Genomic DNA, 26,827 nt, shown 5'->3' with positions numbered 1-26,827 from the left:
AGTTTTGCGAAAACTTCCCAAGACTGAACAGGTGATTTCGGTGAGAAGTGGTCCCAGGGGAAACAGAGAGAACGTTGTTCTATAAATCCCTCCTTCAGAAGAAAACTGCTCTCCTTTCTTTCCCACTGTCTCATCCGCCAGCCCCCTCCCTTCCTGCTCCCATCCTCCTAGCGCTCGGTCAACAGAGGGTGTTGGATGCAACTGGGGGGCAGCGCGGCTGGACGTTCGTGCAGTGAGAGCCAGTTCTCCAGTCCTGCTCATCGCCCCTTCACCAGCCACCTCGAATAAGCAAACAGGAGCCTCTGGGACATTTTGAGAGCCTGGATTTTCTATCCGCCTAAAACACATCGATATCACCTACTACAGATCAAGTATGGCTTCGGGTCAGTCGGGAGCAATCAGTCAGCTTACATGGGATGTCAAGCAATCAGAAGCCCAGAGAACAGGGACAGTGGAACTTGCCTTGTGTGGCTTCAGAGGCACCTGAGTTCCAAATTCCAAAAGCTCAGCGGTTAAAAACGCAGCGTCTCTTGTTTATATAACCAGGGCAAGTATTTACACTAATCGTCGCTCCCGGGGGCAGATGGGAGAGCATCCAACTGCGTCTCCAAGTCAGACTGCTGTTAGAAGGCGGGATTCTGCGGATCTCCGGGAGCACGGGGCAGGGAGGGATGAGTCCCGGGCCTGGAGGGCTGTGATTCTTGCTCCCATCCACCTGGGCGCCGTCCTATTGCTAGAGGGTCAGATCCGAGTCAGACCTCAGCCCACCTCACAGGGAAGTCACCCTGAAAAGACTGCGAACTGTTAGCATTAGGCTACGAGCAATCTCGGACCGTGTCATGCAGATTCCAGGCCCTCATACTCTACTTCTCCTGCGCCCTTTCTAAACCACGGTCAGCCATTATTACGTGCAGTTGCAGACAGCGTTTTTTTTTTTCTTTTTTCTTTTTTAACATTTATTTATTTTTGAGAGAGAGAGAGGCAGAGCGTGAGCAGGGGAGGGGCAGAGAGAGAGGGAGACACAGAATCCGAAGCAGGTTCCAGGCTCTGAGCTGTCGGCACAGAGCCCAACGGGGGGCTCAGACTCATGAACCTCAAGATCATGACCTGAGCTGAAGTCAGACGCTCAACCGACTGAGCCACCCAGGCGCCCCAACCCCACACATTTGAAAGTGAAAAAAAAATGGTGAAATTAATTTTCTTACTGAGAATGTTAGGTGAGTTTCAGGTCAACAATATAATGATTTGGGATTCGTATATACCGTGACAGCGATCACCAGTGTAAATGTAGTTAACATCACTCACCATGCAGGGTTACAGCTGTTTTCTTTATGATGAGGGCTCTTAAGATCTACTCTCTTGGCAACTTCCAAACATGCAACACGGTGTCATTAAGTAGTCACCATGCTGCACATTCCATTCCATGATTTACTTCATCTTATAACCAGAAGGTTGTATTGCAACTAATTTTCATAATTGTATAAAAACTTTATTAACCCAATATATTCAAAATATCATTACAACATGTAATCAATATTTTTTTAAATGTTTATTTAGTTATTTCGAGAGACAGGAGAGAATGTGAGCAGGGGAGGGACAGAGAAAGAGGGAGAGAGAGAATCCCAAGCAGGCTCTGTGCTGTCAGTGCAGAGCCGGATGCGGGGCTCAGACTCATGACCGTGAGATCATGACCTGAGCCAAAATCAAGAGTCGACGCATAACCGACGGAGCCGCCCGGGTGCCCCTATAATCAGTATTTTTAAGAATTGCTGAGAAGTGTAGTACTTTTTTCTGATTACATCTTTGAAATCCAACGTGTATTTGACACAATTTACACTAGCCACAAGCGGCCAGTGGCTGCCATATTGATCAGAGCAGCTCTAGAGCTTAAATTGGGCCATCGTGTGCTAGAAAAAACATCAGAAGGTCTGTCTTCAAAGTCCCGTGTGACCTGAGGCTCTTCCCTTCTTAAATCATTACGAGTCATAAACGTTTGTGGCTGAGGGTGATTTCTCAACTGGAAAAACATTTCGTCACAGCTCTCGTCTCTTTTCAACTAATGCTAACAAAGAGCCACCTGCTCTCAGAGCCCTCTCACCCTGCCAGAAGCCACACTCTCTCTCCTCCTTGTGGCCAAAGGCCTACATCTCCTCCTCTGCTCCATCTTCCATGTCCCTCTCACATTCTGAATAGGCACACCACCTCCAGGCACATCTCACATCTAGTCCTCACCCCTGAACGCCTGTAAACTGAATTGTGATAGCACATTGCTGCAAACCTCCGGCAGCTTTATAACGCCACTCAGTAGCTGCAAGCAAAGCAGTCCAGGCAGGGAAGTCCTCTTAGCCACAGTGCTTCAGTAACACATCCGTGCCCTTTGGCTTTCTCATCTGTCTTGCAGTTTTTGTTGTCGTTGTTGTTTTCACAAACACAGCTACAAAAACTATTGTGAAATGTATACCCTCCTATCCCGCCTATCCTTCTTTAATTACAGGGCCCTAAAAAGTTTTCTGGGTATAAATTTTATTCAAGAAAAACCTCAGAGGATGTTATCCGAGGGATACTCCACCAGAAGAAATCCAAATCTGGCATACATTAGCATCCATGCTGTTCCAGGTTATTTTGGAGTATCTTGGGAATTGCAGACATTTAGCTTAAAGGTCCTTCGTAGGTCCTTTTACAGATGGCAGTTTTATGATGCTTTATGCTATAACAAGAAGCTAATAAATGGGGGTACTTACCCCTTCCCCTCTCATCTGACACCAGAAGAAAGTAGCCACTGGGTTTCTCGGAGCATCCTCACTGTTCTTGGCACGAGATGATGCCAGCAAGTGAAAGTTGCTAAGTGCTAGCTTTTAGAAAGAAAATGAGATGCATGCGTTAGGTCTCAGTGTGACTTAAGGAAAGTGCCAAGTTCAGTATTTTTTAAATATTCTCACCATAGGGACAGGAGGGGTAAAAAAGGTGTCAGAATAATCTATATCCAAAGGCTTTTTAATTGTGACTTGACTGTAGTTTTCATCTGCTGGTTTTATTAAACTCCTGCACACTAGGAAAGAATACACACGTTAGCAGGTATGACCCCTACTGGCATTCTCTACGGGCATTGGGATGGAGGACTGCAGAGTGCAGACCTTTTAAGGCATTATTTAAGGTTCTCCTCAACTGTCCACACCGCACATTGATTTTCTGTCACAGCTCTATGTCTGGAGGGCTGGTACTCGCCATTGATCCACAGAGAGCATTTTTAGTGCATCAAAGAGGTACGGAAGGTGAGACTCCAAGGGAAAGACAAGAACCATGCTTTTAGGGAGGGACATGGCTCAGCAGTGTAAAAGTCACATCAAATATTAAGCTGAACTTGAGTTTTTTTTTAATGTTCTGAAATCTGTTGACATATGAGACTCAATGGGACACAAAAAAGGAAGGGATTATTAGCTCTTCTAATGGAAAAACTCCCCCTAACGGAATGGAGCAAGCTGCAGGAACTGATAAATTGAATTCTGCATTTATCTTTTTGTGGAGGACTTGAGTGTTGTAAATCACAAGCGTCCAGGCTGTGAAGTTCAATCAGTCAAGATGCTATGTTAAGAAGTCAAGGTCAATCCAAGGACAAGCTGGTCAGCTTTGCTCCACTGTCAAGGGTTGTCCCGCGAACTCTAAGATAGATCCGTGCTGTTCTCAGGAACAGGAAGTAGCTGACTTCATGGGATTTATTACAGTAAAGGGCAAAACTGCTCTGGAGAAAAGAGCTGCCCACCTCCCAGGCCGGAACGCCAAAGCCCATGGAAATTCTATGCATCCAAAGGGTTAGATGCAGGCTCACTATATTAGTCAGATCAGGCCACCATAACACAATGCCACAGACTGGGTGGCTTAACAGCAGAAATCTGTCACCATTTCAGAGGCCACAAGTCCAAGATCAGAGTGCCAGCATGGTAGGGTTTTGGTAAAATACCTATTCCTGGCAAAGAGGGATTTGTTTACCATATGTTCACCTGGCCTTTCCTTGGTGGGTGTGTTTATGGGGAAAGAGAGATGGCCGATGGCTCTTCCACTCCTTATAAAACCACCAATCCTCTCAGCATTAAGACCCCACATTTCAGCTCATTTAATTTCAATTACCTCCTAACTGATGCGTGTGCTATCTCCAAATGCAGTCACATTGGGGGTTAGGGCTTCAGCCCTAACCTATGAATTGGTGGGTGGGGGCAGGGAAACACAATTCAGTCCAGAGATCTTCCCTTCCTTATACAGCCTTCTCTCACCTCCCTAAATGGACACAGACTTCACTTAAAAAAAAAAAAAAAAAAAAAAAAGAAAGGAAAGGAAAGGAAAGGAAAGGAAAGGAAAGGAAAGGAAAAAGAAAGAGGATATCTTTTCTTCTTTGAGTGAGATGTTTAGACACCTTTTACCCAAGCTTTTTTCTGGATACTAATAGAGTTACATGTGTACGTGAGTAATGAAAAGATAATCCACTTATACCTAAGCGGATAACTAACTCAACTCATGAAGGCTGTAAAGACAAAAAGCAAGGCTAAAGGAAGACCATTATGAATCTAAAACGTGAGTTTCCAATATCATGACTTACATAGTTCCTGGTACTAAATAGACCCTCACTGTTGAAAGAAAGAATGAATGAATATTTTTCTAATAACGGAAGAAGACTAATATTAATTGAAATCAAAGCCAGAAATGGCCTCATTCATCAATGCTTATTCAAGACTAAAGTTGACCTAAAATGAGTTTTCTTTTAAAATCGGGATTTCAGAATATAAAACTGTAGCATTTCAAATACAGATAATTACATTTCTTATCAAATGCACTGGTTCTTGTAAAATAATTCAGTTTAATATATATCCAGCTTAATTAAAATTTATAAGTGGTTGTGGACCAAACCAAGTGTATCTTAATTAAATCTGAACATGGCTCACAGATGTTAAGGTTGACCCCAATTTTAATAGAGGAGAAGGAAATACAATCATTAGGGACTTGGCTGAGTAATTTTGGTCAGGTGGAAAGCAAGATGAATGGGAGGCCAAGACAGTCTCTTCTTTTTTTTTTTTTAAGTATATTTATTTATTTGAAAGAGAGAGCACATGAGCAAAAGCAGGGGAGGGGCAGAAAGAGACTGAGAGAGAGAGAGAATCCCAAGCAGGCTCTGCACTGTCAGTGTAGAGCCCAATGCAGGGCTCGAACTCTGAACCTCGAGATCACGACCTGACCTGAAATGAAGAGTCGGACGCTTAACCAACTAAGCCACCCCGGTGCCTCGACAGTCCCTTCTACTTAAGGCTGGAAAGTAAATGACCCGCTAGCTAGAACATACAGAAAGATGGCATAACCTGCCCAGCCAGCCACTGAAATGGAAGTAGGCAGCTATAGGGTGAACATTGAAGTCAATCATCAAGTAACCAACCCACATGTGATAAGGGAGGAGGGGGACTTGCTCTGGAAACTCACACATCCTAGAATTTTCCAGTCAGTTCTGCCACTGTTCAAACTAATCAGGAATGGAGACAGAGAAGGAGACAGAGCCAGGCCAACACTGAAGACTGAGGGTCCACACCAATAAGATTACCAGATAAAACAGAGAGTGCCCAGTTTGCTTAGAATTTCGGATGAACAATGAACAATTCTTTGCATACTTATGGTACGTCCCATGCAATAGACATCCTGTATTTTTTTTTTCCGCTGAATTTGGCAACCCTCTCTGCACGAACCATCTCAGAGCTGTAACAAAAAGCTTGTCAAGGACTTTCCTGTAATTCCAATATAAACCACAATATTGGTTGACCAGCCATCTGAAATGGTAACCGCACACCTGAATCACGCTGTTGCCAGCCCTTGGAGGGGGCAGGGAGAGACAGGCTGCATTTTAACATTCTTGTCTTTCCAATCTGCCTGGTCCTGGTCGGGAGTCCTTCTTTTTAATGTATCTCCCTGAGAGCAGCCCAGACCCGGAGGAACATGACAGTCAGAGGGAACTACGCTGGTCAGAAAATCAATCTAGAAGCATTTATTTCAGGTCTCTTTTGTAAACAAGGCTATGCTGGTGATCACATCTGAAACAAAAACAGACAGCACTTACCCGCTCCAGGAAAGACCCTGGGCAGGTAGAGAAACTAAGGCCCTATACGGAGAAGGAGGTGGTCCTCCCAAGGTTTAGGTGGCTCTTAACTGGCAAAGCTAAGAGTGTTAAGCTACTCAATTATCCTTCCACAAGCTTTTCAGCACGTAATAAAGTTTATAAAGGTTACAGCCCCTCTGAAAAAACATTAATCCTTTCCAATGTGGATGCTCAGGAAAGATTGACATGGGTTAAAACATATTCATTTATTCACTGATTTCATTCACCAATATTTTTTGTTATGAGTTCTGTGCCCAGCACCGTTGCAGATGCTGAGCCCACGGATGCAATGCCTGCCTGTAAACAGACTGACCCGACGCTCCCCGCACTCTTTCCTGTCTGTGCTGGGCACGGCCAGACTACATTTCCCAGCCTGCCTTGCAGCTCTGCGGCCATGTGACTGAGCAGTAGCCAGTGGAATGGGGGCAGGAAGTGACGACGGGTGTTCCCAGCCCAGGTCCATTGAAAATCTTCCGCGTGAAATCCTCCATCTGTCTCCCTCCCCTGGCTGCCAGATGGAGGCAGAGGATCCCACAGCGAGCCCCAGCAAAGGAAGGAGGAGACCCCAAATGGGCACCTAGAAGGCTTGTACCCCAAAGAGTCACATGGAACAGACATTTGGAAAAAGCGAATAATCTTCCACTGTGCGAAATCACAGAGGTGTAGAAGTTACTTGTTACAACAGTGAACTACCCTGATGCACTGCCTTGGTAGGATTTACAAGGGAAGTCAGGTAATAGACCAATACACAAATGAAAACAGATATGATTACAAGTTAATTACGACCTGTGAGTGTTCTTCAGGAACAACCAGAGTGCAGCAATGAAGCATAACAGATGAGCAAGGAGGCTGCTTTGGACATGGCTAGTAATGAGCCAATTAGAATAAGGATGGCAAGAGGAACATTGGGTGCTTATGGAGCATTCCCTCCATGGCAGGCCTTGGGATAAGCACTTTATCCACTTAAACTCATCTGCTCTCATGACAAGCCTACAAGGTGGGGATTATCAGTATCTTCATTTTACAGACAAAAATAAGGATGCTTGGGGCCAGCATATATTCTGATTGGTTGAAGTCTATGCTATAGCAGTTATTAAGTCATTTTAATGCTGGCCCTAGGTTAGGGGATGATGGGTGGGTGTAATTTTGGGTAGAGCAGGGGCTGATTTTGCCAGCTAAGGGGAGATTTCGCCAACTAAGAGACCTTTGACAACGTCTGGAGCCATTTTTAGTTGTCAAACTTGGCGTGGGGGGATGCTACTGACGTCTACTTGGAAGAAGCCAGGAACACTACTAAACACTCTATAATACATATGTCAGACCCCCACAACAAAGAATTATGCAGTCCCAAGTGTCAGCAGGGCCAAGGTTGAGAAGTCCTGAGGGACGGAGAAGAGTGTGCGCAATGCTCCTAGGGCAGGAGAGTCCCAGCACAGCCAGTGGTAAGTGTACATGAGACAGAGGAGAACAAGTTAGCAAGCTGGGCAGAGGGGAACAAGAGTACCCTGTAAGTGATGGCGGGAGCTGGGATTTTACCTTATAGAGGATAGAACAGAAAAGGGGTCAGAGTCATAACGCTGCTATGGTGGTCCGGGTGAGATGTCAAGAAAGTTGGAATAGGGGCGCCTGGGTGGCTCAGTCGGTTGAGCGACCGACTTGGGCTCAGGTCATGATCTCACGGTTTGTGAGTTCGAGCCTGGTGTCGGGCTCTGTGCTGACAGCTCAGAGGCTGGAGCCTGCTTCGGATTCTGTGTCTCCCTCTCTCTCTGCCCCTCCCCAACTCATTCTCATTCTCATTCTCATTCTCATTCTCATTCTCATTCTCTCTCTCAAAAATAAATAAACATTTAAACAAAAAAAGAATTTTGGAACAAAGAGAAGTGGAGAGGTGGAGAAAAGCAAATGTACCCTGGTGGGGGATATGGGATATGGCAGGATATATGGGTGGTTTGCACAGGGAGGGGGATGGGGAAGCAGCCTCGGTGGGCAGCTGGCTGGTGGGGGTGTCATTTACTGATTATGGAAAGGAAGGATGACATGACAACTCTGAGACCAGACTGTGAGCCAACAGACCAGATGTATCAGAGGCAGGGCTCTCAGGTTCACATCACACGTTTGGGCTAGAGACTGATGTGTGGAGGTCAGGAGAACAAATCTGACCTCTCAAGGGCAGAGAGAGTAGGGAGATGAAAAGTGAGCTATAGGGCCCTCGAACAGTTGCAGTTGGGGAGAATCAGAGGAACAAGAGATGGGAAAAAGAAAGACGCCAGATCAGAAGAAATCCTGAAGTGTGAGAGAGGGTCTTCCAGAAAAAGAGTCATCCTCTGTTCCAATTCGAGTGAGAAACAGAATGAAACGGAATGTGGAGACCACCGGTGAACTTGAAGAGAGCCAGTCAAAACAGAAGTGGGTGAAAACCAGAGGAGAAGGTTCTGCCATCGTAAACAAACGGAGACAGCGTGTGTATACAATTCTTACGAGATCGCGGATGTCTGCTGCGAAACAGGGCAGAATGATGGGGCGCTAACTGCAGCAGGAGAGGGTCAAAGAAGACTTAAGTGGATCAGAAAAAACCACAGCCTGTTTGTGTGCTGTGAAAAATATGCTGGCGGAGAGAAACTGAAGTCGCAGGAAGGAAGGAAGGAAGGAAAGGAACACGAAGTGAGTTAAATCCTTGAGAAAACAGCAGGAATGGTGGCCTCTGGACAACAGAGGCCTAGGGACGGAGAAAGGACAAGGACTCCCAGGGCTGGTAGGCCTCTAGATTTGATGGTGCTAAATTCAGATGCTTCCACCTAGGGGCAGTCGGTTAAGCATCCGACTTCAGCTCAGGTCATGATCTCATGGTCTGTAAGTTGGAGCCCTGCACTGGGCTCTGTGCTGACAGCTCGGAGCCTGGAGCCTGCTTCGGATTCTGTGTCTCCCTCTCTCTCTGCCCCTCCCCTGCTCATGCTCTGTCTCTCTCTGTCTCAAAAATAAATAGAAACATTACAAAATAAAATAAAATTAAATTAAATTAAATTTTAAAAAGATGCTTCCATCTAATTCCTTCTATTTCCATCTAGTTAGCTGATGACCTGGCTGTGGAAGGGATGGGAAGGAAGAGAGGCTTGGAGATTTAAGGAGAAGAATTGAGGCATGAAATAGTTATCCCAGAGAATGGAGAGCAGATATTCCATGGCGGGAAAAAAAAAAAAAAAAGAGAAAGATTTGGTGGGCAGTCTTGGGAAGTCACTGGAAGTTTGAAACCATGATCGTGAAGTGAATTGAATCAGCTGGGTTGTCCGAAATTCTACAGCAACACCTGACAGGTCAGATGCAGACGTAGCCAGAGAAAACGCTGTGTGTTTCTGAGATTGGAGCGTGATCAATATAGCGGACTCCCCAGTGCGCCCCCAAGCCTTTGGACCCAGTCCCTTGCTATCTGGACCACAGACCTCGCTTTCTGCTCCCATCCTCTCCAGTCCCCCCGGTTGCAACTGCACCAAGCACTGAATCTTTATCCAGCAGGGTGACAGCATAGTCTGGCTCTTTCTCCATTTCCCCCAGCTCCATTTTTTTTTTTTTTTTTTTTTTTGGTATAAACTTTATAAATCTATACACGGGGACTCACTTAGCTTTTGATAGGCAAAGACAAGTCTTTGACTTTCAAACACCTCTTTCTCTTTCAAAAGGCCCAATTCTTGCAAATCAATAGCCTTAAATCACAAGACTATTGTCTCTTCATAAATTCTAAAAGCCGTCTAAGACACTCAAGCAGTAAGACAGGCGCAGTGTTCGCTGCCCTTGGCTTTCATGACAAAAGAATGAGGAAGTCCCCACCCCGTGGAAACCTGAGAGCAAGGAAAAGTAGGTGTGAAAAGCACCAAAAGGTGTGTGTCTGGAGGTATACTACGCTGGTGAATAAATCAAAACTGCTATTTTCCCGTAACAGTAGTTGAATGGTTCGTGCACAAATATGTTTATTATATGCTGGGGCGCCTGCAGGGCTCAGCTGGTTAAGTGTCCGACTTCAGCTCAAGTCATGGTCTCACGGTTCATGGGTTTGAGCCCCACATTGGGCTCTGCGCTGAAGCCTGCTTCAGATTCTGTGTCTCCTTTCTCTCTCTCTGCCCCTCCCCTGCTCGCTGTTTCTGTCTCTGTCTCTCTCTCTCTCTCAAAAATAAATAAACATTTTAAAAAACATATGTTATGTGCTTATACAATGGTTGGTCCCAGTTGTGAATGTATGTGCATGTGTGTGTTTGCTTAGAAACGAAGGCAGGACTGCCTCTGGAGTGTAGATGAGCGGGCAGTAGGATCCTGAGTAATATATGGATTTCTGAACTCTTCAAACATTCTGCCCTTGACATGTATTGTAGTTACTGTTAGAAAGAAATCGTAGATATACTTTTTAAAAAGAATGATCAAAGTAAAATAAAATTGTTGAAACGGGGCTTTTGCGTGTGTTGGCATTCTGAATCACACTTCTGTCACAGCGGAGAAAACCAACGCCAAGGGAGCTGCCAGCAAGTGTAGAGGGTCAGGGACAAACCAGGTCTGCACCCTCCTTCGTGTTGTCTCCAGGGCTCAGGGCACATGGCAGAAAGCACCTAGCGAATCTCTAGGTCGCCGTGACGCTTTCCAGTCCAAGCGTGGATTCCCGAGGATATCGCCAGCCCGGGGCTTCCGCACCTTCTTCTCCAGGCTCCAGTTCCAGAGGAGGTGAGTTTCCAAAAGCAAGACACTTTGAAAATCCTACCGTGCCACCAGAGGCCCTGGTCAAGTCTCAGAGCTGGATTCATTCTGAACCACCCCCCAAGTCTGAGAACTGCCTGGTGTGGTAGCTGAATAATGACCCCCAAAATGTCCACGTACCAATCCCCAGACCGTGTGAATACATTGCCTTCTATGTCAAAAGAACCCTGCAGACGTGTCTGCAGATCTTGAGACGGAGGGACGATCCTGGGTTATCCAGGTGGGCCCAGGCTTGTAAACAGATCGGATGTAGCCAAGGAATGAATGGCCTTAGAAGCTGGAAGCACCAAGGACAGGTTATCCCCTGGAGCCTCGAGCAGGACCCAGCCCTGTCGACATCTTGATTTTAGCCAGCTGAGACGCCTTTCAGATTTCTGTAATCCCTGGAACTGTAACAGGATAAATATGTGCTGTTTTGAACCACTAAGTTTGTGGCAATTTGCTATAGCAGCCAAAGGGGGGGAAGATACCTGCCACAAAGCCAGAGAGAGGCCCCACCCCTCCATGCCCCCTGTCCCGATGGGATAATGGCTAGAGTCTTCAGCAAGCTCTTGCCTGTTACGGCGCTGCAGGGCTGCTCGGGGTTCATGGCCATTCACACATGTGCCTGCAGGGTCTGGATCAACAGAGGGCACTGAGCAAGGAGTACAGACCCTGTCTTCCTTTTGATTGTACTCGCTTCTGGAGCAGGAAGTGCTGAAAGCCTATCCTCGTTATCAAGAGGTCAAGCATAAGTTCTGTTGGTGACAAGAATTGGCAATTTGTGGCTACTATGTTCTCAATAAGGGGGCAGCGACTGAAATTCAAAAGGCAGTTGCACAAAAGGCATCACGGGAGCCCGGTGACTCCGGGCTTGGGTCTTACAGGCTGCCGTCCCGCCCTGGCCTCCTTCCTAATGACCCATCCGGTGTCGTGTAGGGCGTCCTTTAAATAGCTTGCATTTCCAGCTTTTCATCTGTAAGATCAGGATTAATTATGCCTTCTCTCCAGGGATGCTATAAAACCTTAAATAAAGTCTGTGCTAATTTTCACACCATGATCAGCCAATGATGTGAGCACAACCTGACCGATGAGGGCTCCCAACACCTCTGAATCAGGTGAGAGTGGTGCATTGTCACCTAATTCGTGACACCTCGCCAGGGGTGGAGCAGAGGATGGGAAAGCTGGACTGTTCTGGGCAAGAGAGAACCTACAGTCTCTGGCTGGCTGGCTCCCCTCCCCACCATACTCAGTTGCGATGTCTTCACGTTTAGCTAAAAGAATATTTCTTAAAGTGAAATGCAGGTAGAAGCCCAACACCCAACAAGTAAAAGCCATGAATGTGGGGTTATTTGGGTTGGCGTGAGACACAGATCTCAGCGCCTGGCTGGTCCCCTCTGGCTGCCCCAGACTCTCAGAAAAACCTTCATAAGGCTCAGGGGAGCTGATCGACAAAAGCCCTGTCCCCGTCTGTTCACAGGGAGGTGAGAGCCAGGGGTCCCACTGACTCCAGAATGTTTTTAATGACAACAGAGACCTTTCATGTGAAAAAACAGAGCCTTAGAATTATTGTCTCATTGGGCAAATGTCAGACTAGTACCGGAGCGTGAATTATGGAGCAAAGGGAGCCACAAGCATCCGATAAATTGACGCCTTGTTTCACGTCACCCCCGTCACCTGACTTGCGGCCCCGCGCTCTCTACATCAAACCACATGGCCCCTCACGCCTTCTCACACTACAACATGTTTTCTCCTCTCTGCATCCCTGATTTGCCACTTCTAGAGCTTAACCCCTCTGGCTTTCCTTCCACTCTTCTCACACCCAGCTTTCGTGCAGTCCTGTGCGCCTTAAAGACCCGTCTTTCTCCTGTGTGCCTTCCAGTCGGCTTCCCCATAAATACAGGGTAGTAGGAAATAAATGATGGTATATCCCAAGCACAGCGCCATGTGTTAACTAAGGAAAGGTCAGAGGAAAAGAAATCTGAAAAATAACACGACTTATAAAATGCATGGGTTGCATACACAAGTAGCTTTTAACAAGCGCAGATCTTGAGTGGGGTCCTGAATGGTTTCTGGGGGTGCGTCCTGGCACCTTGTCATAGCTCTTATTGTTCTCTTTCTGCTCCCGGGTGGTGCCGCTACCACTCGGCCCTTGGCTCACTACACCTCCCCCTTGGGTCCTCCACCGCCACCCTGTTCTAACAGCACGACAGGGCTCTCTCCCAGCAGCAGGTAGACATTAAGGTGCGGAAGGAGACGTGAAAGGCAGAACGACACCCAGCGGAGAATGTCTGCCTGGTACGGTCAGAAGAATAGCAAACCCATGTGGAAATAGATGAAAACCAGTCAAATGGGAAAAGCAAAGTCTGTTTATCCCGAACTTGCTAGAGCAAGGGAGTTGGCCGCCGTCACTCGAGCTTCGGCAGAGACTCAAAGGCAGGCAGAGGGGCAGCAAAGCTTCACAGGGGAAACCAGGGGCGGCTCCAGTGTGCCCTGATGGGAGGCTGTGGGCACGGGGGAGCTGGGGGCAGGCTCAGTGGAAGGCGGGCATCCTATGTGATTGGTCAAAGGTCCACATGGGGCTTCTCCGATTAGACCTAAGTCAGGGTGAGAACAAAAGTTAGGGGAGGTGCCAGTTATTAATCAAGTCCTGGCCATTTGGGGCTATTGATGGGATTATTGCTTGGTTTCCTGGATTACTACTAGAGATAGTGGTCTGACTTACAGCAGGCTGGCTTCCTGGGCTGGTATGGGGATACTGGGTTGGTTTCCTGGGCAGGTTGCTACAGGTTGTGGGTCAGAGTTCTATTTATATATGTATATATATATATATATATATATATATATATATATATATATGGTCTGGCCAGCGTCCACTGTGTATTCAGTCCCCCAGGCAAGCAAAACAGCCATATATACACAGTCCACATCCGCCTCCAGGGGACAGGAGAGTGCAACGGGTTGACTGATGGCCCCTCCAGAAGTATGTCCGTATTCTAATCCTGAGTATCCATTTGGAAAAGAAGATCTTTACAGGTGTGATTAAGTTAAGGGTCTGGAGAGGAGATCATCCTAGATTACCCAGGTGGGCTCTTCATTCAACGACAGTGTCCCTAAAGGAGACAGATGAGGAGGAGACCAAGAGAGGAGTAACAGACCATGTGAAGACGGAGGCAGGGACTGGAGGGACACAGCCACAAGCCAAGCAACTTCTGGAGCCACCAAAACCTGGAAGAGGTGAGGAGAGATCCTCTCCTACAGCTATCAAGGGGCGTGGCCCTACTGACACATTGATCTTGTACTTTTGGCCTCCAGCACTGGGAGAGAATAAATTTATGCTGTTTTCAGGGACAGAATTCATGGTGGGTTATTACAGCAGAGGGGTTCCAGGACACACGGGCATCATAACCCCCTTCCTCCAGGTCTGCTTCGCCTAAGGAGGAGACACAAGAAAAACGGATGTTCCCCATATCAAATACCCAAAATATGCAAAAGAAAACTGAAACATTCAAAATTTGGGTATTCCAAAATAACTTTACATTTCACACAAAGAAAAATATCCAGATTTTTATTTCTTTGGCTTTTTATAAATATAGGCTCTCTTTGGTATGTGGTCAACAGTCCCTCGAGGGTGTATCTGTGGCTATTTACTTAAAAATGCACAGCAGCTAATACCATTTATACGTAGGTGATTAATAATAAACTTATTGAAAGAGCTTATTCACAACACCAGGGTAATATGCATGACAGGGACATTCATAACAGGGCATAACGGGCCAGAACATGTTACCTGAGAAACTAACTCATATTAGCATATTTAAGACTGGGCAAATTACCATCTTCGTACGTTCTCCCACCCCCCGGAGTTTCTCTCTCCCCTCTTCCTCATCCTGCATCCTGGTCACTTCTGAGTTAGCCTTAGTATTTTAGAAGCAAAAAAACGTGTCTATGTTGCATTTATTTCCAAGTTAAAACCCCCAACCCTTCAAATTCTGGATTGATCGCCACTTTTCCCAATGCAACACCCTTGTCATATTAATCCTTTGTCCCTGATTAACTCTAGTAGCGTCTTTGTTTTCAAGCAATAGTGTCTAGAGATGTGATTAGCACGTATAACAAATGCTCTTGGGAATTCACAGCAAGCCCCTCTCCACTCAGCATTCAGTTGCCACCACCTTGTGCCCACGGAGGATTGTACACTGTCCCTGAACATAGCCCCAGGAGCCGGTGGGCAAATTCATATCCACACAGAGGCAAACATTTTAGAGAATCCATTTGTATATTCAAGTGTGGGTGACTCATGTATTCAGCTCTCGCAAGATGTTGGCCTCTGCTGCCTACACGGTATTCCCGGATAGGACCCTGCGCACTGGCTGTCGGGAAATCAGGCCCCTTCTGGCACTATTTTAGCATCTTCCTTTTCTCCTCTTTGCAGAAGGAAGAAGAAAGGATTGGTTCAAACATAAAGGGACACTCCATTTCAGCAGACCTACTTTCATAAATGAAAGCGAAGGACCCAGTCATCAGCAAACGGACTTGGAAAGTCTCCAGCCCCCCAAATCAAATGTCAGACGTGTGTCACAAACCTTTAAAATGTGCATTTCCTAGAACTGCACTTCTAGAGATCGATCCTAAGGAAATACCAGAGAAGAGCAGAAGGACATATGTCAAGGATATTAATTGCATTGGTGTTTACTGTAGCAAAAAGAAAAAAGAAATCGGAAAGCAACCTAAATGCCCAGCCATAGATGATCAGTAAATACATTATGATACAGCTTTTTAATGGAAAACCATGGGAGTCATTAAAATGAGGCTAAAGGAATACATCCACGGACACGGAAAATGTTTATCCCATATTTTAAGTGAAAGATTGCTTTAATGTCCTCTTCCTGCTGTAACAAATGACTGCAACCTTCGTGATTTAAAACAACAAAGACAAATGTATCATCTTGCAGTTCTGGAGGCTGGACACCACCTGTATTCCTTGGCTCGTGGTCCCTCCCTCCAGCTTCGAAACCAGGCAGGTAGCATCTTCAAATCTCTCTCTTTGACCTCTGCTTCTGTCATCACACTTCCTCTGACTCTGACCTTCCTGCCTCCCTCTTATAAGGACCCCTGTGATTGCACTGGACCCACCCGGATAATCTAGGATAACCTTCCATCGCAAAATCCTTAACTAAATCACATCTAGAAAGTTCCTTTTGTCGGATAGGATAACATTCATAAATTCCTGGGATTAGACATGGACCTCTTTGGGGGACCGATATTCTTCCTGCCCCAAAAGATCAAACTGCAAAATAATAATATACGTAGGTAAATGTGATTCCAGTTCTGCTTTTGACATAAATTATATAAGCATTAGGCACTGAGAGATTTTAGCAAGAGAATGATAGGAGACGTAGGGTTTACATGTGCACGCACAAACTCATGCACACACATGGTTAAAATGTGCATTCCCTAGAGCCCGCCCACACCCTCAATTCCCCAAAGCCCCTTGTGATCTGACTTTCCACCTCGTGAGCACACTGGCTCTTTCCTGCTCCTTCCATGTCCTTCCAGCAGCCCCAGGTTCAGGCGGCTCCCACCGCCTAGAGTAAAACCTGAGAAATTTCCTCAGGTCTTCATGGGACAGGTAGCCCCTTCCTGGGATCTTCTACCTGGAGACACAAGCTGCTCTGCTCTCGTGTCCTACAAAACCACCTGAGGGGTCTGACTCTGATGGCACTTACCTTAGGAAGGCAGGGCACTGGGGCTCCCTTTTCAGGGGTCCACCTACATCTGTGCCCCACTGCTTCCCCACGACAGTGGTCCTGGCCCTAAAGGAAGGGAAATCTGCTGGGATCGCTGCCCTAAATCTTCTCTCTTATTGTCCCGACACCAATTCTCCGACACCAGCCGGATCTCTTGCCATTCAGCTCAACTCCCAGAGCTGGGGCAGACTCCGTGGGTTAAGGGCAAAGATTTGCATAAGACCACCCCCACTTCAGATGGCAAGTGTATGTTTCAGGGCTGCCCACGCTGACTGGCTACAAATTCGGAGGATCCCGTGACCCCCTCAGGTTCAAGAACTTGCAAAAACAAGTCAAGGAGCTCACGGAGAGCACTGCACTTACTATTAAGGTTTTACTAAAGGACGTAACTCAGAAACACCCAGATGTCAGGGATGCAGGGGACAATAACTGGCCGGGGGTGGGTCACAGATGTAAAGTTCCCATGACCTCTCCCAGGGAGTCAGGGCACGCCATCGCCACACCATACCAATATGTGGGTCTTACTGGGATCTTATTACAACTCTGGCCATGTGCAGAGCTATGTCTAGCCCCTCTCCTCTCCCAGACCCCAGGTCTTTCAGGCGGGGGCCAGCCTAATCTTATATCAAGGGCCCACCCACCTTGAGTCACCTCATTAGCATAAACTCAAGTGTGGTTGGAAAGGGCTCATTGCCAATAACAAAAGACACTCTCATCATGCAGGAAATTCCAAAGGCTTTGAACTCTTATACTAAGAACTGGCCATAAAGACCAGATATATTCTTTACTGTGCCAAACTCAGTTTTCACAACTCACAAGCCAGAAAGGGACCCTGCCTGCTTTTCTCTACTCTCTGCTCGTTAACACCCATTTCCTTAGGGAGTGATTGCAGCGTGGCAGAGATGTACCAAAAGGACCATGGATGACTGAAGAGTAGAAATGCACTGGGCTAACATTCACTCACATGGCACTGCCACGCAAGCTGTATATATATATATTCCTCGTTCCTGAGCTTTCTAGCTCGTAGGACAGCTCCCCCTGCCACAGTAACCACACATCCCAAATGTCCATTTATTTCTCTATTCAACAGGAAATCAAGGTAGTGAGTCCAAGCAGAGCTCTGGTGTAGAGGAAACATAGCAGCAGACACAGTACCTGCCCCCAGGGAGCTTACAGTTTAGCTGGTGAGAGAGACACCAAACAACTAGTTAAACAATGATTTGATCGCAATGATGCACAAAGGAAAAGTACTGGGTGCTTCTGGGCAGACGGCCAGGAGATGCAGCTCAGACTGCTGCACCGGGAAAGGCTAGTTTGGGCAGCTGCCGTCACCTTGGGAGCTGACACATGAGTAGGTGTCAGCATGGAAAAAGTCTGGAAGGTAGAAGCAGGAGGAGCACGATCCAAGCAGAGGAAATGTGCATGCAAGCTCTGAGTTGGAAGGCCTCAGTTCAAGAAACTGAAGCAAGGGTAGCATGGAGCGCAGAGAATGAGAAGCATGGAGCACAGAGAGAGAAGAAGCTACAGGAGCAAACGGGCAAGTAATGGAGGCCCCATGGGTCATAGTGAGGATGGGGTTAGATCTTCACAGCAATGGGGAGCCATTGAGTGGTTTACACAGGGGGACAACATGGTCAAATGGGTTTTAAAAACCCAACTCTGTTGCAGGGTCAAGAAGAAGTTGAAGGGAGAGAAGGGGAGCTTGTGGAGGCAAAGAGGCCAATTTGACTGCTGTTTCTAAAACCCACAGAAGATAAGATTGTGGCTTCACCCAAAATGGTGGTGAGAGTAGAGACAAGTGGATGGTTCTGGGAGGAAACACTTTTCTTCTGGCTGGTCTATGAATTACGTCGACATGAGACAGATCAACGGGGAAAAAAATCAACTTTAATTATGCACTCCACATAAACATGAGAGAGTCCAAAGACAGGCAAAATGAGGTATATGTGTCATCCTGAACTAAGGAGAAGGGGGGGGGCAGGGGTCTGGAACTTCAAAGGGAAGGAAGACAATTCACAGGAAAATGAAAAAGAGTGAATGTTTGGTACGCAAACATTTGCTAGGCCATACAGAGCAATGGGACATAGACTTTGATCAAACAGGCCTCAGCTAAGTTCCTCCTTGTCTACCACCCTGGTTCACGTTATAATGTAATTATCTATGTGGTAGCTCTCTTCCTGGAGCAGGTCCTCTATTTAAATTCTTTTAGGCAGTCAAGGGGAAGGTCAAAGCTTCTTTGTGCCTTGATTGTTTCAGATCAAAATCATCTGTGTGCCAACATGGCACATATTGGGGCAATTCTCATTCTGAACCCCTAGGATGGTTATTAGGAAATATAATCAATAGGACTTAGCCATTGATTGGATACAAAAATTCTGCAAGAAGAAGGTATAAAGGATGATGCCTGATGTTCTGGCTTGAGCTACCTGGTGGTGCTCTCACTTAGTAAACAATGGTGAAGGATCCAATTAGGGAACGAGTAGGGGGAAATGGAGGATCAGGACAGAGCAAGAGTTTATCTTCACCAATACAGTCCTGATTTCAAATATTCGATTCTCTTGTCTTCATAAACTCTCAACATCTCTCAGAAAAATCTGCTATTTTGCTAATGAAGCCACATTTCCAGATTTCCTTTGGTACAAAAGTATCCTCAAATTTTCTTTTATCAGACTAAAAGCCTTTGGGACCACCAATTTGGTTACCAAATCCGTGAGACATCCCTTTTGCTTGAGAAGTCATGTTAATTAACCACTCTCCTAAAACTTGTAACCATTGTGAATTTTAGCACACTGATGATAATAAACTCAAGTAAGCTGCTTTCTTTTAGGCAAAAAACAAAAACCATTTGGAAACTTCAACCTGGACACTTAATTCTATCCTGGCAAAGACCAGATCCCTCTGAGATGATTATTACCACCACAACCCTACTCCATTTTCTGTATTCGACCTTGATTAAATAATGGGAAACATTTGGCTCTAATGAGTCACCCGCCATTGTCAACAGCCAAAGAACTTTACCCCTAGGTCCCTTCTGCAACATGGCAACTTGCCCTACTAAACAGTGATTAATTCAGGAATATAGAGCTGATCTATAACCAGGTTCCAAGAGAAACATTTTAGTACTGTTTGTCATAAGCAGGAAAGGGTGGAGCATACTGAGATGGTTACTAACCAATTTTCATAATCAAAAAGCATTGTACTCTATTGGCCAAAACATTAGTCATGGGATTAGACTCCATCTGGCCTTGAATAGTCTAATCCTCTTAAAAATAGCTCAGAGTAATCAGGTTAGCTTCACTGTAAATTTTAGTAAGCCCATCACTCTTGTAAGAGTTTCAGAAAAAGAAAGATCAAACACTTTCTAAAATCCTTGATGCTGGTGAAACACTGGGCAAAATAAATGTTCTTACGAAGCACTTATATAATTGATTTAAGCTAAAATATACTAATAGAGATACATTTGCCAGAACAAATGGATTTATACTATAAAGACTTCCACTGTCGAAGCAAATTCTGAGTGCTGGTTTTCTAAATAACATGACAGTAACAAGAAAGGTCATAGGGAAATATCTCACCAAGCACTCTACTTTCTAGCAATTTTTCAATGGAAGCCCCTTTTAGCAATGCCAGTTAAGGATGTTATGAGTAAACGAAGTAGCCAATTGTTCTGTGACTTTCTGGTGAGCGCAGTGCCCTCTCCCCAGCAGGCAATGCAGACTTGATGAGCAAACTCAGCTCAGGTCTTCAATGCATCCACTTTGCTCTGGCCAATTCACCAAATCCACTGTCACCTCAAGTCTCCTAAGTCTTTTTTACACGTCCCACATTACCAAGCCACAACCCCACCTTCCTACAGTTTGCAGAAGCGCTTCTGAAGCCAAGAATAGGATCACTAATGTGCTCTTGTAAGTTTCCACTTAGATTCAGTTCTACATTTGAACCTCTCCACATTATCCTGGACGCTCACTTATGGTCTTATTTTCCCACTGTCCAGTGACTGAATCTGTCCAGTCCAGATTCAGCATATCAAAAAGTTACAAGGCACACCTGCCTATCTTCATTCAAATTACTGATACAAATGTTGAAGCTTACAGATTCTAGAACAATGTCATTTTTTTCAAGTTCAAATTGACATAAGATGGCATCATCACCCAAATGGTTATTCTTCCCAATAAGTGCCCTTGAATCCAAACCAAAGTTTTCTAAAGGCTTAGGTGAAGCTGAGCACACACACAGACAAAGCCATGCATGCTTTGTGGACGTACACTGAATGCATGCATTCAGAAGGGCTCTAAATGTTTATTTATCTGTGAGAGAGAGAGAGAGAGAGAGAGTGATCAGGGTAGGGGCAGAGGGAGAGAGAGAGACAGAGGATCTGAAACAGGCTTTGCATTGACAGAACTGACAGCACAGAGCCCGACGCAGGGCTCAAACTCATGAACCGTGAGATCGTGACCTGAGCTGAAGTTGGACTCTTAACTGACTGAGCCAAGCAGGTGCCCCAAAAGGGTTCTAAAATTCAAACTTCACTGAAAAACTAGAAAGGAGGCATTCTGCCTGATTCTACTCCACCTGACCATGGACTGTCCCTTCTTTGCTATTTATATAGGAGAAGTCAACCAGCCTGTCAAAAATAAAAAAGGCTACTATCTATATAATTGCAATAAAAATGCTTTAATACTTTCAGAGAATATTCCTGTGATGGTTAATTTTAGGTGTCAACTTGGCTGGAACATGGTGCCCACATATGTGATCAAATATTATTCTAGATGTTTCTGTAGGGTTTTTTTGATGACATTTACGTTTAAATTGGTGGACTTTAACTAAAGCAGGTTTCCCTCCATAATGTAGGTGGGCCATATCCAACCAAATGAAGTCCTTACCAGAGCAAAAGACTGACTCCCTTGGAATAAGAAAGGATTCTTCCAGCAGACAACCTTCAGACTTGAGCTATGACATCATCCGCTCTTCCCCTAATAGCATGACAGTCTTCAGGTTCATGACCTGACTCAGCTCTTTCCTGGGTCTCCAGCCTGATGGCCTTCAGACTTGAATTACAAATTTTGAACTTGGCAGTATACACACACACTCACATACAGACACACACACACACACACACACACACACACACACACATACACACACACACACACACATATACTGGAGAACCCTGACTGAGAGAATCAAAAGGTATTTTAATATTGAAAGTACAAAAATTTACTAATACAATGCACAGAAACAATCTTATACCTTTAGTTCTTCAAAGGAATCATTAATGACATCCTATTAGCTTCTTTATTCTCTTTAAGTAGCTCATATCCATTGCCCTTTAGACTTTTTTTCAGGATGTATCCACCTTCTTATTCGTCCTTGAAATCTTGGGTGAAGGAAAGTATATAAATATTTCACCTCTGCAATTCCAGTTTTCTACTATTCAGAAGATATCTACTGAATCATAGGTCAAAGATACAGCCACTGTCTGTGCAGAAGTCATAAGAACATTAATAACTCCTAGTGGATTTATGGGTCAGGCTTATTGAACAAAAAAATTACTTTCAGGGCACAAGACCCCCTTAAGGTAAATGAGAAAGGGAAGCATGAGTGAGAGAGAAACTGCACTTGCTCAGGGCAAGAGAATCCTACGCTCAATACCTGTGGGGGAGGGGAAGAAAGGCCATCTTGAATGTAGGCATTTCCAACAACAGCCACTCTACACACACACACACACACAGTGGCTATAACAATGATTTTTTTTTTTAACAAGCGATTTCTTGGGAGAGGTCTTGGTCTGATGAGATGCCACCATAAAGTAACAAAACCACAAAAGACCATGGAAATACACAATGATGGATAACACTGTGTAACACTGCCAAGTTACCTTCGCATTTCCATTACTTGTGGCAATAGGAGACAGACAGCATATGGGTAATAAAAAGCCATCAGTAATCCAAAAATCTAATTTTAGCAAATGGTTCAAAGTCCTCCCACAAGATCCTTTATGAAAAGGATTCATAAGTGTTGCGTCTGCAGTGAAGAGAGCCACAGAAGCTGTCTGAGAAGACCAGGCAGAGCCCAGACTTCTGGGAGAAGAGCATTGGGGAAGGTGACTTGGTCCCCAGCTCTGCCAGGCACCGGACGTCTCCCAGGGACTGGCTCCAGCTGTCCTCAAGAGGCTGATCCATACATGAGAACAATGGTTTCTTAATTCACCTCAAAAGAACTCTATACTGAGGCACCTGGCTGGTTCAGTCGGTAGGGTGATCTCAGGGTTGTGGGTTTGAGCCCCACATTGGATGTAGAGACTGCTTAAAAATAAAATCTTGAAAAAAAATTTAAAAAGAACTCTTCACTCACCATGAGACTCACTTCTTGTGGTCACCACATTCTCACCTCCTTGAAGATTCCAACACAGTCAAATTATAAATAAAAAACTGTTTGATGAGCACGCAGTGAGGACAAGAGGAGATTGTGGAATGATTTTATGGATAGTGACATCAAGTCGTCAGGATACAGACAAACCTTTCAAAGAGATGAAACCATGTCTGCTGCTCCAGGCATCCTGTCCTGCAGACAGCGAAGTCCCCACACAGGAAAGGCCCTGCTTCCCACTCTCGTTCCCTGGGCCCATGTTGATAATCTGCCTCTGGTTCTAAGTGTGTCTAAAACTCCCCAAATACTCACCTACAGATTATTGCATAAGATGGATGCCCTGAGCTGAATTATGTCACCAAAATTCATATGATAAAGTCCTGACCCTAGCACCTCAGAATATGATTATATTTGGAGATAGTGTCTTTAAAGAGTAAGTTAAAATGAGATTATTTCAAATGAGGTTCTAATTCCATATGACTGGTGTCCTTATACAAAAACAGAATTTGGGGGCACGTGGGTGGCTTAGTCAGTTAAGCATCTGACTCTTGAATTCAGCTCAGCTCATGATCTCACAGTATCATGAGTTTGAGCCCCGCATCGGGCTCTGTGTGCTGACCATGCAGAGCCTCTCGGGATTCTCCCTCTCTCCTCTCTCTGCCCCTCACCCACTCACACTCTCTCTGTCTCTCTCAAATAAACTTAAAAAAAAAAAAGAATTTGGACACAGATACACAAATGAACATTGGGAAACCATGCAAAGACACAGGAGAAGACGGCCATCTACAAGCCAGGGAGAGAGCCCTACCACAGTCTCCCACGTTCCTCAGAAGGAACCAGCCCCGAGGACATCTTGATTTCAGAATTCTGGCCTCCAGAGAAGTCTGTGAGAAATTAAATCTTTGTTGTTTAAACCACCCCCTCTGGGTAGTTTGTTATGGCAGCCCCAGCAAATGAATACGCAGGTTATGTCAGAGTTACGAGTTTTTCACTCTCTGAGAATAGGGTCTTTCACAATTTTAAGAGAGGTGTTTCTCACCCTACACACCAGTACCATTTCAAACACTGGCCCCAGCTAATGAGCAGAGGTATGCCTACTGCCAGAGTCTAGAGGAGGGAAGCTATTTTAAGAGGGGGAGGAGGGATTTTTATGTTGCTCAGATCACATAATTAGCTCAGAGTAATTGATGAGTATAGACATAAGTCCTTAGTACATATGCATTCGTACTATTAAATATTCATGAAACAATTGTCTCCAACTGGAAGCTCAACATGCCTCTGCCCTTTTGTTCTCGACCCCTGCCATTCTCCCTCCCCCAAAATCATTCCACCTCGGAAGAAGCGTCTCGTTTTTTAATTGCCAAATCCAGTGGATGGTTTTCTGCCACTGCTTTCCCGGACCTCTCCTACAGTTGATTGTTTCCTCTTTGTTGAAACCCTCCCTCCACCATCTCCCACCTTATCACCTCACAGGAAGCTGGCCTTTCCATCTCTCACTACCCCCTTTTGGTCTCTGCCTGATAGTTTTCCTCTTGACACCTCATAAATATTACTATTCCTTGAATTTATGTCAACACGCTTCTCGTAGCACATAAATTTACCTATCACTTCTATGCTGATGATCCAGATCCACACAAGAACTAGCTTCTCCCCATTGCCTTCAGCCTAGAATCACACGTCCCGCTTTCTGATGAGGAAGCCCAATTTTACTTCCGCTCCTACTGTATTAGAGAACCATTTGCGTGGCCCTTCCTGCAGCCCCTTCTCAGTGAGACCTCCACATCCTGAGAGAGGAAGCACATATTTTCTTGGTCCTCTCTGCCACACAGACTCCTAAGTACCTGAGAATTTGCATCACCTATCGAATAAGGCAAACCCTCCTTAACGTGGCATTCGAGACCCTCGGAAAATGGCCCTGGTTTACCTTTCCAGCCTCTCCACCTTCCAATCTAGACAGAGGAGTCTGCTCCTTCTCAGATATTTCCAGGCCTTCGCTCATATTCTCCATGTTTAGAAAAGCTTCCCCTACTAATTTAGGAAGATCTTCTCATCTTCCTAATTTAAAAAAGAAAAAGGAAAAACTTCCTCCTTTTAGCTTTCACTGAAACTTAGCCAGGCAGAATGCCACCGTATGCTTTGCTGTATGACGTATACATCCCACTATTACAGTGTTTATTCTGTGTCATGCTCATTTGTTTGTAAATCTGCCTTTGCTATCATTCCATGAGTCATTGCAGAGACCATGGCTCTCATCTCTGAAGCCTCTTGAGCCTGCTACCATCATTAACACGATGACTCATGAGTATTCCTGAAGGGAACTAAACTCTTCCGGGGAGGAAGCATGGACAAGCCACATAAAACTGGGAGGACGACACGGCTCTACAACGAAATGCAAAGCACTATCCACACACAGAATTAGTATATCACTCATCCTCTTCAGGATTTAGGACTTTTGAACGTTAAAATGCCCAGGAGGTATCACGGAGAACAGCACCAACCAAGGCTGAAGCACACACCCTGAAATTCCGGACATAAAGCCTGGCCAAGTACAATTTTAAATGCTCTCGTCTTCAGTTTAGCTTCAGGAAGTTAAAAATTGACCCTTCACCTATCTGAAAAGATTTTTGTTAAGATCACACAGTCTGTGAAATACAGCCCTTGATATTTGTGTAAGAAGGTGGCCTATGCAAAACTCAACTCTGAGGTTTCTAGAACTGTAGAACGTTCTCAAAAGGAACAAGCTAGGGGGTGGCTCATTTGTTTGAACACATCCTTCTGACTCCTCAGATATAGAGTGAGTTCCTACCTATGGTTCCAAGGGAAAACTGTGAGGTGACCTGGTGCAAAACCAGATTCTAAAGGACTGAGTTTGAATCGTACCTCTCACTGTTGACTTCTCACTGGAAGAAGAAAGGAAAGAAATTAGTCATGATTTGGTTAAGAATTTTAGAAAGAACTATAGCTTATCAAGAATTTATGTCAATCTTTCCCAATAAAACCCTGGATCCTCTAACTTGAGACCTGGAACTTTAAGAAAATTGTGAAGACATCGATCTTTCCCTAATGCTGGAGTCTGGACTATACAAGGAAGTAAATTTGGCTTGGCAAGACGAAAGCTGCATAGGACTGTTAACACGTGTGCTGGTATTATTTGCATGAACCACCCTCAACATTGGTGAATATCCTGGCGTTGAACTGTCCTCTTCCGAAATGATTATCTTTGGGGCCCCTTGGAGTGAGACGTGAGCAGTTTCTGTTAGGATGAGTGTACATTCCCAGCATCCCTTCCCCTGGGAAGAGGGAGATACGGGAACACAGAATGCAGACTTCAGAGATGAAGTTTACAGTGAGGTGAAGGGGAACACCATCTTCTCTTCGACCTTGTAGCGGATGGACTTTGAATGTGTGCATATAATGCATGGGGGGGTGGGAGGTGACTTCCCTCTGAAAACCACATCTCATAACCATTGTTAACTATTCTTGGTATTGTACTTTCCATCATTTACCCATAGGCATTCAGTAGAACCTTACCAACGCAGCCCGATTTCAACTGTGGGCTCTAAATGGAAGGGCTTGATTTACGTTGGAGACAGAGAGGAAAAGGCGGTCAGTAATACCCCTTTCTCAGGGTGGAGTACAGGCCCTTTAGCCTTCACCAAAAGACGGAGGCCCGTGTCCACCAGAGGGGACTCTCCACGTGGGCCACTGGTGGCAAGGACCGTAGGCTAGTCTGAGAAGTTGAGGCTGGGGATAAAGGTCACGAGAGAGCCCATCCCAAATCCACAGAAGCCTCCCAAATACCCAGGAGATTGCTTCAGGGGGGCAGGCACCTGCAGGGGGAAGTTTGAGGTAGTGTCACTCT

General features: G+C 45.4%; 1 protein-coding gene across 1 annotated transcript in view; it reads right to left on the bottom strand.

Moving 5' to 3' along the window:
- ATPSCKMT (ATP synthase c subunit lysine N-methyltransferase) overlaps nucleotides 1-26,827 on the bottom strand; it is a 249,847-nt gene that overhangs the window by 13,732 nt on the left and 209,288 nt on the right. Inside the window, exon 8 of the transcript XR_006221614.1 lies at nucleotides 2,742-2,852. The gene's annotated coding sequence lies outside the window, so the exon portion shown is untranslated. The remainder of the gene's footprint in view (nucleotides 1-2,741; nucleotides 2,853-26,827) is intronic.

The sequence above is a fragment of the Panthera tigris genome, chromosome A1 (genome assembly GCF_018350195.1).
Source record: "Panthera tigris isolate Pti1 chromosome A1, P.tigris_Pti1_mat1.1, whole genome shotgun sequence".
In the NCBI taxonomy this organism is placed as follows: domain Eukaryota; kingdom Metazoa; phylum Chordata; class Mammalia; order Carnivora; family Felidae; genus Panthera; species Panthera tigris.
This window is presented reverse-complemented; position numbering and strand designations above follow the sequence as displayed.